The following is a 13,933-nucleotide window of genomic DNA, read 5'->3' on the forward strand; positions in this document are numbered from 1 at the left end:
GAGGAGGCTAGTAAAGTGAAATTCACTGGGATAACTGAATAAAAAGCATATTAAAAATAATGTGCTTTGACATATTCACTGAGTTTCAGTCTAAAATTCTAAAACCATGCATTAAGTCTGCATGTGCCAATTCTCAAATACTTGCCAACTACCAGTATTTAATTTAGAAATGAAACGATCTCTGTCAGGAATAGTTCAGATATTTAGGGTGACAAGAGACTAATTTGTGCTACATATTGTAGTTGTTTTATGAGTTAATGCAATATTATCAAGAAAGCTCCTATTACCTAAAATATATTATATTAATAAGTTAGACTACATTTGTATATTAATCAAAATGAATGGAATGTCATGTGTTTAACAAAATAAGAACAACAGTATTTGTCGAAGGAACAAGACTATACCAAGAAATCTAAATTTACTTGATCTAATTTTTCTTACTATAAATAGCAACAAGAGGCCAAATGTAGGCATTGAAAGGTAATTTAACAATGTTTTATTTGCTACACACAGATCATGATTCTTTGTGCCTGCCTAAGCTTTGAGAGCTCTTGTTCCATGTTATTTGACTCCTCAGTTGTACTGAATTGTTTGATGCAGTTTCAGGTGATTGCAAATGTAGCTGGTTCATCAAATAGTAAGCGATATCTGCGTTATCAAGATTTCTCTCTTTTGCAGAAATTACAAGTATTGCCTGTTGCTCACAGTTAAAAATCACCTTGATTTGATGGTACACTTGGGTACAATCTCCATTCTCCCATTTTGGCGAGCTTTTTCACTATAAATACATTTTAAAACACAAAATGAGATGATTTGGCCCATTTTGCTATGTATGTAATTTAACCTTCAAAGTATTATGGTCTATGGAGCAAACAGGTTAATAGGAAGGTTTTAAAAAGACATTTTTTCATCTGATGGGACATAATCATTCCTAAGGAGCTGTTATGGTCCATTGTATAAATTCATGGACGATTGGTCCAAAACACAGTAATGGGTCCTGTAGAGCATTGAAAATCTGTCATGTTAATATAGCGGCTGCATATGCAGTGTATGAAGTTTATTCTCTCTTCCACGCTTTGGGGGACTCGTATGTAATTCTCATATTAATAGGCCAGATTCCTGCACCCCAGATGGGGTGCTTTGCCAAGCCCCTTACATTCTAAATAAAAATTCTCTTCAGGATTTCCACGGAAACTAATGATAATAACATATGCCTGGAAAATGCTGTCATGTCTAACAAAAATATTTGCTTGCTCAGAATTCCCAGAGGAATCACACAACTTCATGTTTATAAAGCAACAAAGAGCTTTTTTTTAAAGTTGTTCATTTACATAGCAGCACCTGAAATCATTCAATTTTAACAAGTTAAATGGCAATGTACAGCCTCTTCACAACTCCTTTCATTGATATTGGCAATCTATTTTAAAATATACATGTATGTACATTTACTGTCTAAAAGCTGATAGATCTGTTTGGGAAGCATAGGAGCTTTATATCACAAATATTCAATTATTATTTATCTTACTTTCCTCCTCTTCCCATATGGTTGTTAAAGCAAAAGCCATTGGCAATACATTTTTAAGACTCACACAGAGCACAAGTCTGAAATATCATGGAATATTTTACCTTAATCTCTATTGTCCTTAGTTATGAAAATCTATTAGAAACTAATAAACTGAGGCAAAAACCTGTAGGATCCTTCTCCACTCTAATTTATGGATTCCCCAGTGGAGTAGTGGTAGCTATTGAAAAACTATTTCTATGCTATTTTACTCAAACTCAGCAATAACAATAGGGATGGGAGTGCTTTCCTATACATTATGCTGTTAACCCATTTCCCAGACACACTACTATCTCTAATGCCCATGGAACATCGCACAAGTTCTTGCTGGCTTGTTTATTTTAATTCGCTAAGTTGAGGGCTCGCCAACTAACAATTTATGTGTTATCGTGTTTAGTACTCTCTGTAGATGTCAGTGTAATGGGTGATTTTTTGCAGGAGTGAGGCAGAGCCAGCCTTCTCCCCAACATTCACAGTGTTTATTTATTGGCATCATCTAGGAATTGCCAAGGCAAAAACAAAGGCATACCAAAGGAATTGTATGTCAATAATAAAAGTCTAATTGTGGTTCAGAGAGCTGAGTTTGCCTGGTGATAGTTATTGACTAATTTCTCAGCACTTCCTACAAACAAAGAGCAGATTTAACCAAGCTTTAGATGCACATGGTTGTCCTGTTGAAAACGTGCTGACTTCATTTCTTACATCTTTTCCACACTCAGAAATGCTGCTAGACCCCATATTCACGGTGTCCAGTCTAAAATGATGAATTCAACGTTCTTGTTGTTTTTTCATACTCAGTTTCTAAATGATAAAACTATGCTTTGAATTTAATCCACATTACAGTCCTTTACATCCATTACAATGTTAAAAGGAAGAAGGACTAAATTCATTTTCCTACTGAAGGCAGTTTGAATTAATTTGTTTATCTGTTGCAACCAAAAACTATGAGAGTCACTCAGTGACCTTGGCAGAGTTGTGTACGTTGCCTCTTCAGAAAAATAGAGATAATGTCTATTTGTGGAGTACATAAAAATTGTGCATTTAAACCACTCACTCCGTCGTAATGCATATCAGTAAATGCATGTCTTTAGTAAATTAAGATTGGGTTGTAATTTTTATACTTAAACCAAACTCACCCTTGGATTCCCTACCAGGTCACAAGGCACTACTGACAGTGTCTGTGCATGCAGACACTACTAAGTTGAGTAATTTTCATTTATTGACACAGCATGATCACCTCGCATAATTTGCTTGCTTAGATCCACTAGCTATCCCCATCCCTTAGGTTAGAAGCCTAAGCTTTCACCAACCAAGGCCCCAAAATTGACATGCTAGACTTGTCTAGTATAATTTAAAAATTATTTTACAATTTTTAAAAATCGTGAGTTAATGCATATATCTTATCATTGCATAGTTCAACCACATCAAGCAGTATTGTACAATTGCTACCACAATCAGTTTCCAAACATTCTTTACCTTCCTGGACTCCATGATTTCATCTCCCTTTTACTCCTGCCCCACCCATGACCACTGTAACCCCACCCCTAAAACATGTATTCTACTTGCTGTCCCTATAGGTTCATCAATCCTAGGTTTCATATACCGAAAACCAGACAAACATCTAACACAAATCCATGAGGATGACCCCCAATGATATAACGCATCTGAGACAAACCTTAATATGATCAAACAAAAAACCAGAACAAAATAGAGAAAATGTTGAAAACCAGACAGTGACTAGGGCCAGTAAAACCTCAGCTTGGTCCTCAGACTCCTGCTCCTTCCCATGGGGGAAGAAGAGAAGCCTCTTGTACCAACCAATGAAATCTTCTGCTTTTTCTACCCGGCTACTTCCACCACTTGTCTGCCAGGTTGTTATATTGTGGTGGCTTGTGTACTGCTGTGATACTGACCATTGTCATTGGTATTCTAAACACCAGCCGGTTCTCCCAAAGTGAACAGGTTTCAGCAGAGCCTCCAGACTAGGAACAGACTATGAAAACCAACCAACCAAAAACAGACCACAAAGAAGGAATGGGCTGTCCACTTTGGACAGCCGCTGAGAAATTTATGGATGGCATCAAAACACTGCAGCGACTGAAAAACCTTATGAATATCAGCAGAACATTGACAGAAGTAATGCCAGAAAATGAAGCCCTCAGGTAAGCAGTCCCTCGAACTATGTCTGAGGTAGAGTTGCCTTCTCAAAGTAGAGCTGACTGTACCTATGCATTTGGAGTAAAGCCTTCAAAACCTTCATTTGTTGATGGGCTGTGGCTCAAAATGAGAAGAAACAGCTGCAAATGACAATTAGTAACTACAACTTTGAATGTACGAGGTACACATGTAGGAAAATTTAAAGCTGGAAAAACTGTAATGGAGCACCAAGATCGACATTCTAGGTGTTAATGAGCTGATTTGGACTGGTATGGCCATTTGAATTAGGAAATCATATGCTTTACTACACTGGGAATGACACTCAGGAATAGCATAGCATTCAGCATCAAAAAGGACATTTCAAGATCTATCTCAAAATATGGTGTTGTCTATGATAGAGCAACATCTATCTGCATAAGAGAAAATCCAGTCCGTGCAATTATTATTAAAAGTTATGAACCAACTCCATAAGTTAGTGATGCAAAAATAGAATTATACAAACATCTCCAGTCTGACATTGATCAACAACATGTGATCATAGTATATTGATAATTATTGGTGATCAGAATGCAAACATTGGAAACATTGGGAAAAAGGAAGGAAGAGCAGCTAGAAAACAGGCCTTGGTTATAGAAATGAACCTGAAGATTACATGATAGAATTTTGTAAGGCCAATGACGTCTTCATTGAAAAAATATTTTTTTAAGTAACATGAAAGGCAACTATACAAGTGAATTCCTCCAGATGCAATACACAGAAATCAAATTGACTACATCAGTGGGGAGAGACAATGAAGAAGCTCAATATCAGCAGCTAAAACCAGGCCAAGGGGCAACTGTGGAACAGACCATCAATTATTCGTATGTAAGCTCAGATTGAAGTTGAAGAAAATGAAAACAAGCCCACAAGAGCCAAAATACAGCCTGCAGTATGTTCCACCAAATTCTGAGAACATTTCAAGAAGCAATTGGACATACTGAATGCTAATGACCAAATACCGGTTGTGCTATGGGATGACAACAAGAGCATCACCCGTGAAGAGATGAAAACATTATTATTAAAAAGACAGGAAAGAAAAGGTCAAAGTGGATGACAGGAGACTGAAACCTGCTCTTAACCATAGAGCAGCGAAGGCAAAAGAGGAAATCAAAGAGCTGACCAGAACATTTGAACCAAAGGAGAAAAAATCACGTTTTGTGTCGCAACATTGAAATTCTGTTGGCAAAACATTGAACATTGCAGGAAGCATCGAAAGAAGATGGGCTGGGGGTGGGGGTGGGAATCACAGTCACTGTACAAAAAAGAATTAGTCAACAGCCCATTTTCAAGAGGTAGTTTATGAACAAGAAGCAATGGTACAGAAGGGAGACATTCAGGCTGCACTAGCCAAAAACAAGGCTCAAGGAATTGATGAAACACTTGAAATGTTTCAACAAATTAATGCAGCACTGGAAGCACTTACTTGCCAGGAAACCTGGGAAACAGCTACTGGGTCAACTGACTGGAAGAACTCTCTATGTGTACCTATTCCAAAGAAACATTACTCACCAGAATGCCTGGATTATGGACCAATACCATTGATAGTGTAAGTAAGGTTTTGCCGAAGATCATTCAATCATTGTTGCAGCAGCACTTCTGTGGAACTAGGTTTATCATGACTGTTGTCAGATTGAATACAGATTGAATAAGTGTGGTGATGGGTCATAAGTATGGTCAGATGGATCCTGGCTGAAAGCAGAGAATACAAGAAAACTGTGTTTTATTGACGGGCCAAAGCATCTGAGTGCGTGAACCATAATAAGTGAGGGTACACCCCCAAACTTGATTTTGTTCAAAGTTATGTATTTAATTATTATTATTTTTTAACAAAACAAACTTATCACCTTCAAATTATTCTCCATTACTCTACCATTCCATCCTTGGAAACATTTTTCAAACTCATTTGTTTGGATGGCTGATAGCACCTCCCTCGTTTTTTTTCTTCATTTCTTCTATGTCATCAAATCTCTGTCCTTTCATGTCCTTCTTCATTCACAGAAACAAAAAGAAATCGCATGGAGCAAGGTCAGGGGAAAAAGGTGCATGGGGCAAGAAAGGCATGCTATGTTTTTGCCCAAAACTGAGCACTAAAATGGCTGTGTGAGTTGGTGCAAACCAGCCTCATGTCTGCCACAAATCAGGCCTTTTTAGTCACACACTGTTACACAATCTTTGCAGAACCTCTAAATAGAAAGCTTGATTAAGAGTGTGACCTGATGGAGCAAACTCCAAATGCACTACTACGAGTTGACATTTTCATCTCTTTGGGAAGTTGACGGCTGTCCAGAAAGAGCTTTGTCACCAATAGATCACCTTTTTTTGAAATGAGAAAACTACTCATACACTTGAGATTTTCCCATAGCACTGTTCTTGTAAGCTGTGTTCAACATCACAACAGATCTGTGGCATTTTTACCAAGTAGACAACAAAACTTCACAACTGCATGCTGTTCTCTGAACTCAGCCATCACAAAAAAACCAAGATTTGAATGCAACTGCTTTTATGAAAAAATTCACTGTGACCAGAGAGAACCTTGCCAGGAGATGCCACTTGCTGCACTAACTCAGAATGAGTTGATGGATGCTTGCCTAGTGGGAAAAATGCGTACTATGAAAACTCTGCTCAGCAGAGATTTTTTTTTCCAGTTTTGGGGGGTACCTCCTTGTAAACTATGGATAACTTTGAGAAGAATGGAAATTCCAGAACACTTTATTATTCTCATACAGAACCTATACATAGACCAAGAGACAGTGGTGCAAACAGCATGGGAATAGGCATGGTTTACAATTAGGAAAGGTGTGTGTCAAGCTTGTATCCTCTCAACATACTTATTCAGTCTGTATGCTGAACAAATCATCTGAGAAGCTGGCTAATATAAAGAAGAATGTGGTATCAGGATTGAAGGAGAGCTATTGACAATTTGGGGTATGCAGATGACACAACCTTGCTTGCTGAAAGAGAGGAGTACTTGAAGCACTTATTGATGAAGTTCAAAGATAGTAGCCTTCAGCATGTATTACTGCTCAGTGTAAAGAAGCCCAAAAGCCTCACAAATCGAACCAATAGGCAACATTACGCTAATGGAGGAAAGATTGAAGTTGTCAAGAATGTTATCCTACTTGGGTCCACAATCAATATTCATGGATACAGCAGTCAGAGAACAAGTGAGCATTGCATTCAGTAAATTTATAGCATGTGATTTCTTTAAAGTGTTGAAATGCAAATATACTACTTTGATGACTAAGGGGTGTCTAACTCAAGCCCTGGCATTCTCAAAAGTTTATTATGCATATGAAAATTGGACATTGCATCAGGAAACTGAAGAAGAATCGCTGCATTTGCATGATGGTGCTGGCAGACAATATTGAAGGCACCATGGACTGCCAAAGGGACAAACAATGTGTGTTGGAAGAAATACAGTCAGGATGCCCCTTAGAGGGAAGGCTATGATACTCTGTGTCACCTGCTTTGGACATGTTGCCAGGAAAGTCCAGTCTCTGGAGAAGTGTATTGTACTCGGTAGAGTAGAGGGAAAACAAAAAAGAGGAAGGGCCTTGATGAAGCAGATTTACAGAGGCTGCAACAACAGGCTCAGACACAACAGCAATTGTGAAGATGGTACCGGACTAGACAGTGTGTCCTTCTGTTGTACGTAGAGTTGCCGTGGGTGGGAACTTACTCAATGGCACTTAACAACAGTACCTTACCATTAAAGGAGCCTTGCTAGTGATGTGGGTTAGGTTTAGGACCTGCTAACCTCCAGGTCCATAGTTCAAATTCATCAACTGTTCTATGGGAGTTAGATGAGAATGTCTATTCACATAAAACTTTACAATCTCAGTCACCTGTAAAGGTTTTCTATTAGTCAAACCATCTGGATGGCAGTGGGTTTGATTTGGTTTACCCTCTTGAGCTAGTCATTGATTCAGAACCTCAGTGGTGTTTGTGCTTAGAAGTAGCTTTCCTATTCAGTTATCATTATTACTACTATGTTTACTCTTCATTAAAAAACAAAAGCAAAACAAAACTCCACTGCCTTCAAGCGGATTTCAAATAATAGAGACACTAAATAGAGTTTCTAAAATTATAAATCTCTAAGGAAGCATATAGCCTTAACCTTTTCCTTATGAGGGCAAGTGGGTTTGAACTGCTGACCTTGCATCTTAACACCTGATAGCATGCACTCTAATGCATTATCGTGAACTAGTAATAGTTTTAAAAATTAGACCTTCATCATGTGCCTGATTGAGGTTAATGGTCAGATGGATAGACAAATGTATTGTTATTTACCATGTCTCATAGCTGCCCTATGAAATGAAACAGATTCCATTTCTGCACTGTCCTTAAAACTGTTACTCTTTGAGCCTATCGGAGCTGCTGAATCAATTTATGTAATTGAGGGTCTTATGTTGAATGAGTGCTACAGTTCCCAAATCCCATTGTATTGCCTTCTTTCTTAGAGAAATTTCAGTACTAAATGTCACTGTTTAAGTTCCACAAAACCCAGGTGCCGAGATAGAATTTGGGTTGCAGAATCTTCTTTAGAGACCAAGATGTATTAAGCAAAAAGTGTGATTGACTAAGGAAAAAACATCACTGTGATGGAGACCTGCCAAACCTGGGTCAAATTGGTTGTGAACTATGGAACAAATATTGTTTCCTATGTGTCCTGTATTGAGCTGATGGCCAAATGTTTGCTTCCAATTTCTTTGGTCACAAATGTGGACTGTCTGAAGAAGAGGGTAGCTTTGGAGACTGGCTGCAGCTGGGTCAGATTTTCTGGAGTTGGAAGCTGGGATAATCCGCTAGCAACACTTGTAACTTGAAGAAGGACCTGTGGCATATCTCTGTGTCCATAACACTGCATGGGAAAATATATGAGATGAAGCTAAAGTTTTAATCAAGGCAAAAGTATAGCAGATTTGCTTTCACGATTTAATAAAGTATAACAATACACAAGCTACAAATTTAGTTCTTTATCTTGTTCATTATACTCATCATCATCTCTTTATTTTTATCATTTAACTATGAGTTTGAGTCACCTCGAAGGCAATGAGTGAGTGATAATATATATTAGTCCCCTAATGTATGTACACATATTAGTAGGTTATATATAAATATATATTATTTCCTTAATATGTATATTATTCTACTAGTATATATATTAGTGGAATAATAATAATTTAAAGAGCATTATGGGAAAAATAAAATATTCTAATAATCATGGTTGCAAAATTAACTATTTAGAAAAATAACCAATTTACTTATGCCAGTCTTTCAAATATTGGGATTTTAAAATAATTAAATGTTAAATTTTAACCAGAGATAATCTCAGATTTGATCTGTGGCATCTGATCCAGTATTGGAGTAGACTTTTGCCCAAAGTTCTTGCTTCATTTAATTTTGATTTCCTAAGCACAAAGAAGAAAGTTGACCCCAAAGAGTGTGGAAATTATCAAACAATATCATTAATATCACATACAAGTAAAGTTTTGCTGAAAGTCATTCAAAAATAGATGCAGCAGTATATTGTCAGGGAGCTAGGAGAATTCAAGGTGGATTCGGAAGAGCATATGGAACGATATTATCTTTGCTGATGTTAGATAGCTCTTGACTGAAAGCAGTGAATAACAGAAAGATGTTTACTTGTGTCTTATTTACTATGCAAAGGCATTCAAATGTGTGAGTCACAAGAAACTATGGAAAGCCTTGATGAAACGGGATTGCAGAACACTTAATTGTGCTCATGGGGAACCTGATTCCCGGATCAAGAAGGAGGCATTTGTCTCCTGAGTGGCTGCCATCTAAAGCTATGAAAGGTCCCCCAGGACAGGTAGACAGCCCTATCAGAGGAAGAGGGATACTGATGGTACAGTCAAGTCAGGAGAGGGGAAAGGGAGCAGACAGGTCTGGGGGAACACATGTTGGTAGGAAAGAGGGAAGACTGACCACCAGCTGGGGGAAAGAGTGGCTAAAAGTGTTTTTATGGACTGAAAACACTTTGGAGGAAAGCCTCTTATGGTATGCACTGGATGGACCACATTGGCTCAGGTTTCTGGCCACATCCTGGAGACCCAAGTCAGGTCTCATGGAATGCCAAGGCATTAAATCCTGGATATTCAGGACACACGGCATGCTCCAGAAACGGCACCAGGGAGATCTGATGCGGAAACTCTGCTCAGTGAACTGGACTCTACCTCAGAGACACTTGTACCCTGAGGACTTAAGACTGAAGAGTTATGGTCTTTGAGGAATTGGCAGATGGCTGTTCCAAGATTGTTGAACTGTCAGTAGGCTGACAAACACAGACTTGATACATCAATGCCCTATGTGCTGTACTAAGGTATATACTATTCTGGAAAAACTGTGACTGATATTCACAGTGAATATTATTTTAACTTTTCCTTGACACCTAACTCCTGTGTATGTAAATAGCAGCCAGCCACAAAAGGGTAGACTCTGTACAAGTGAATGATTCAGGAATTGTGATATGGAGACAGCCTGCATTGGCCCAATATTCCGCTCTCAACAGGGCTTTAAGAAGTTAGTATCAGGGGCTAACCAACAACAATATGAACGGAAGATCTAATGCCCCAGGCAGATGACCAATAAGACTACTATAAATAACAAGGAGATTTCAAAAGGGATCCAAAGGCAAATCCAGGAATGGGTTTGGGGCTTGCACTGAATTCTAGCTCTAACTTCAGAACAAATTGTTATTACCTCATGGCCTGGCTTGATACTCACACTCTGAAGGGAACACAGAAGGTATGGGTGCTAAAGCAAAGTGTGGTGAAGAAATTAGATGGTGCCTGGTTATCAGATAAAATAGCACCGGGGGTCTCAAAGTCTGGTTACCTACAAGCAGTCATCTAAGTGAGATGTCAACTAAGTCCACATGGAAGAGGCACAACAACATCAGTGACCCACGGATTGTAAATCATATAATCTGAAGCCAAAGAAGGGAATAGTAACAGAGCTTAAATCATGAAATTCTGGTTTGCAGAAGGCTGTGGATAACACTGGGAGCCCAAGGTACATTTGTGAGATCTACGTAGGAAATAAGCCTCTGGTGGTTTCCCACGGTACATACCAGGGGGCTGGGAACGGCCTGGTCACCAAGCAGGGCATTGGAGAGATGACTATAGAAGATCAAAATATTAAACCTGACTCGAATGATTCAAGCCTTGTCAGGTGATTCCCCCTCTGATGCACCTTGAGCCTGATCAAGCTTTTGACATTTTCTGTGTTTTTTGTTTATTCATATTGCGGTTTATAGCATATATATTTTGCCATTGGGGCGACTCTCTTGAATTTTTGCTGTATAGTTTTCTCTTTTTCAGTATATGAAACCCAGGATTGATAAACCTATAGAGTCAGCAGGCAGAATAAGAGTTTCTGGGGGGTACAGTGGTGGAGGGGGCAGTAAAAGGGAGCTGATGTCAAGAAGTTCCAAGAAGGAAGATAATTTTTTAACACTGTGGTAGCAATTGTACAATACTGATTGATGTGATTGAACTATAGAACAGCATGATATCTATAGAATCTCCCAATAAATTGGCTTCGGGGGAATAAAGAGAGAGAGAAATAGTCATTTGCATGGTTTAAATCAGGAAAGGTATGCATCAGAGTTACATTTTCCCTCATAATTATTCAATCTGTAGGTTGAGCAACTCATCTGAGAAGTGGGAACATGACCGAGGACTGGTGGAAGACTTATTAACAACCTTCACGATACGATAATGCAAACTCGCTGACTGTAAGGAGGAGCTACAGCACTCGAGGTCAAGAAACCTTTATCTTCACAACCGGATCAATAGGTAACATCATGATAACTGGGGAAATGATTGCAGTTCTCAAGGATTTTATATTGCTTGGATCCACAGCCAATGCTTATGGAAGCTGTAGTCATGAAATAAAATGACGTTGCAGTGGGTAAATATGCTGCACATGACCTCTTTAAAGTGAAGAAAATTAAGGACATTGCTTTGAGGTGTGCCTGACCCAGGATAGGATATTTTCAATGGTCTCATATGCATGTGAAAGTTGGACACTGAATAAAGAAGACTGAAGAAAAATCTATAATTTGTATGCTAGCACTCTTTTAAAAAAATCATTTTATTAGGGGCTGATACAAATCTTATCACAATCCATACATACATCAATTGTGTAAAGCACATTTGTATATTCATTGACCTCATCGTTCTCAAAACATTTGCTCTCCACTTAAGCCCCTGGCATCAGGTCCTCTTTTTTTCCCTCCCCCTCCCTCATGAACCCTTGATAATTTATAAATTATTATTTTGTCATATCTTGTCCTGTCTGACGTCTCCCTTCACCCACTTTTCTGTTGTCTGTCCCCCAGGGAGGAGGTCACATGTAGATCCTTGTAATCGGTTCTCCCTTTCCAACCCAAATTCCCTCTACCCTCCCAGTATCGCCACTCACACCACTGGTCCTGAAGGGACCATCTGCCCTGGATTCCCTGTGTTTCCAGTTCCTATCTGTACCAGTGCACATCCTCTGGTCTAGCCAGACTTGCAAGGTAGAATTCAGATCATGATAGTGGGAGGCAGAGGAAGCATTTAAGAACTAGAGGAAAGCTGTATTTTTCATCGTTGCTACATCACACCCTGTCTGGCTCATCACCTCTCCGAGATTCCTCTGCAAGGGGATCTCCAGTGGCCTACAAATGGGCTTTGGGTCTCCACTCCGCACTCCCCGCCTCATTCGCTATGGTAAGATTTTTTGTTCTGATGATACCTGATACCTGATCCCTTTGACACCTTGTGATCACACAGGCTGGCGTGCTCCTTCCATGTGGACTTTGTTGCTTCTGAGCTAGATGGCCGCTTGTTTATGTTCAAGCCTTTAAGAATCATGAAAGGACGATGGGCTACCATGAGGACAACAGAAGATGTACAGCCACAATGCTCCTGAGAAGGGAAAGTGGCAGGACTTGTCTCATGTACTTTGATTATGCTATAAGGAGAGACCAGTCCTTGGAAAAGGCCATGTTGGGCCTTCTAAAGTTAAAGGACATCCCAAAAGAACAAGATTGTCATGGAGATGGGTTAACCAAGTGGCTGCAACAATGGTCTCAAACATAACAATTGTGAGGATGTCACAGGAGAGGGCAATGTTTCTGTATGTTGTATATAGAGCCCTCACAAGTCAACATTTAACAATAACGGAACATGAAGAGAGAGCTCTGATGGTCTATTAGGGATGCATCCAGTTGCTTCACAAGGTCAGTTGTTCACCCACAAGAGGCCTTCTTCTCCTGTAAAGCTTACTGCCTTTGAAATCTACAGGAGATTAGATTCTCTAATATATAGGGTTGCTCTGAATTGGAATCACCCTGAAGGCACGAAGAAGCCCTGGCAGTACTGTTAGTTATACATTAGGGTAACGATTTTAAGCACAGATTTGGAGGACAAACTCAGCAGTCACAATACAGGAGAATGATGAGACTACCCATTCCTGTAAAAATTTAGAGCTTTGGAAACCCCTGATAGGTAGCTCTGAGTCAGAATCAACTTGATAGCAGTGCTTTGTTTGTTTGTTTGTTTAAACATGAAGAAGTTGAGTATTCAGAAAATAAATAAAAGAAAAACAAATTCTACAATATTACAAGAAACGTGTAAGAAAATCAAGTAATATTGAGGCTATATTGAGTCTAGCAACTACATCCATACCTCACTTGTCAACATGCTTAGATTCCAAAGACCAAGTCATTATGCAGAAATTGACTTTATGTGAAAATTGATGATGAAGATCTCAAATAACAAAGTATAATTGTCTACATCACTACTTAACTGCCAAATGTATTGTCACACGGCTGCCAAGGTACATCATTGCATAACCATCAAATCACATCAATCTATATGGAAGCCAGGTCACGAGAAACATGGACCAGCCAAGTGGACACCTTGAGTTTATATCATCACTAGCTTTACTGTCCCCTCGCACCTTTCTCTTCGCTACTGTGACACGCATGTTCCTAATGTGTGGTGTAGTTGAATACAAGATATTTTACCGGTATCATAAATCTAATAGGTCAGATAATGATACAGACAATAAGTGAAAACTAGTTGTAGTGCCTTCAAGATTTTTTTTTAGTTATTTGAATGTATCTTTAAGTATTGCAAAATGAGGAAAGACTAGGATGATTTT

This window comes from Echinops telfairi, unplaced genomic scaffold (assembly GCF_000313985.2).
Source record: "Echinops telfairi isolate 266 unplaced genomic scaffold, ASM31398v2 ScPeMD7_4;HRSCAF=17, whole genome shotgun sequence".
Taxonomy (NCBI): domain Eukaryota; kingdom Metazoa; phylum Chordata; class Mammalia; order Afrosoricida; family Tenrecidae; genus Echinops; species Echinops telfairi.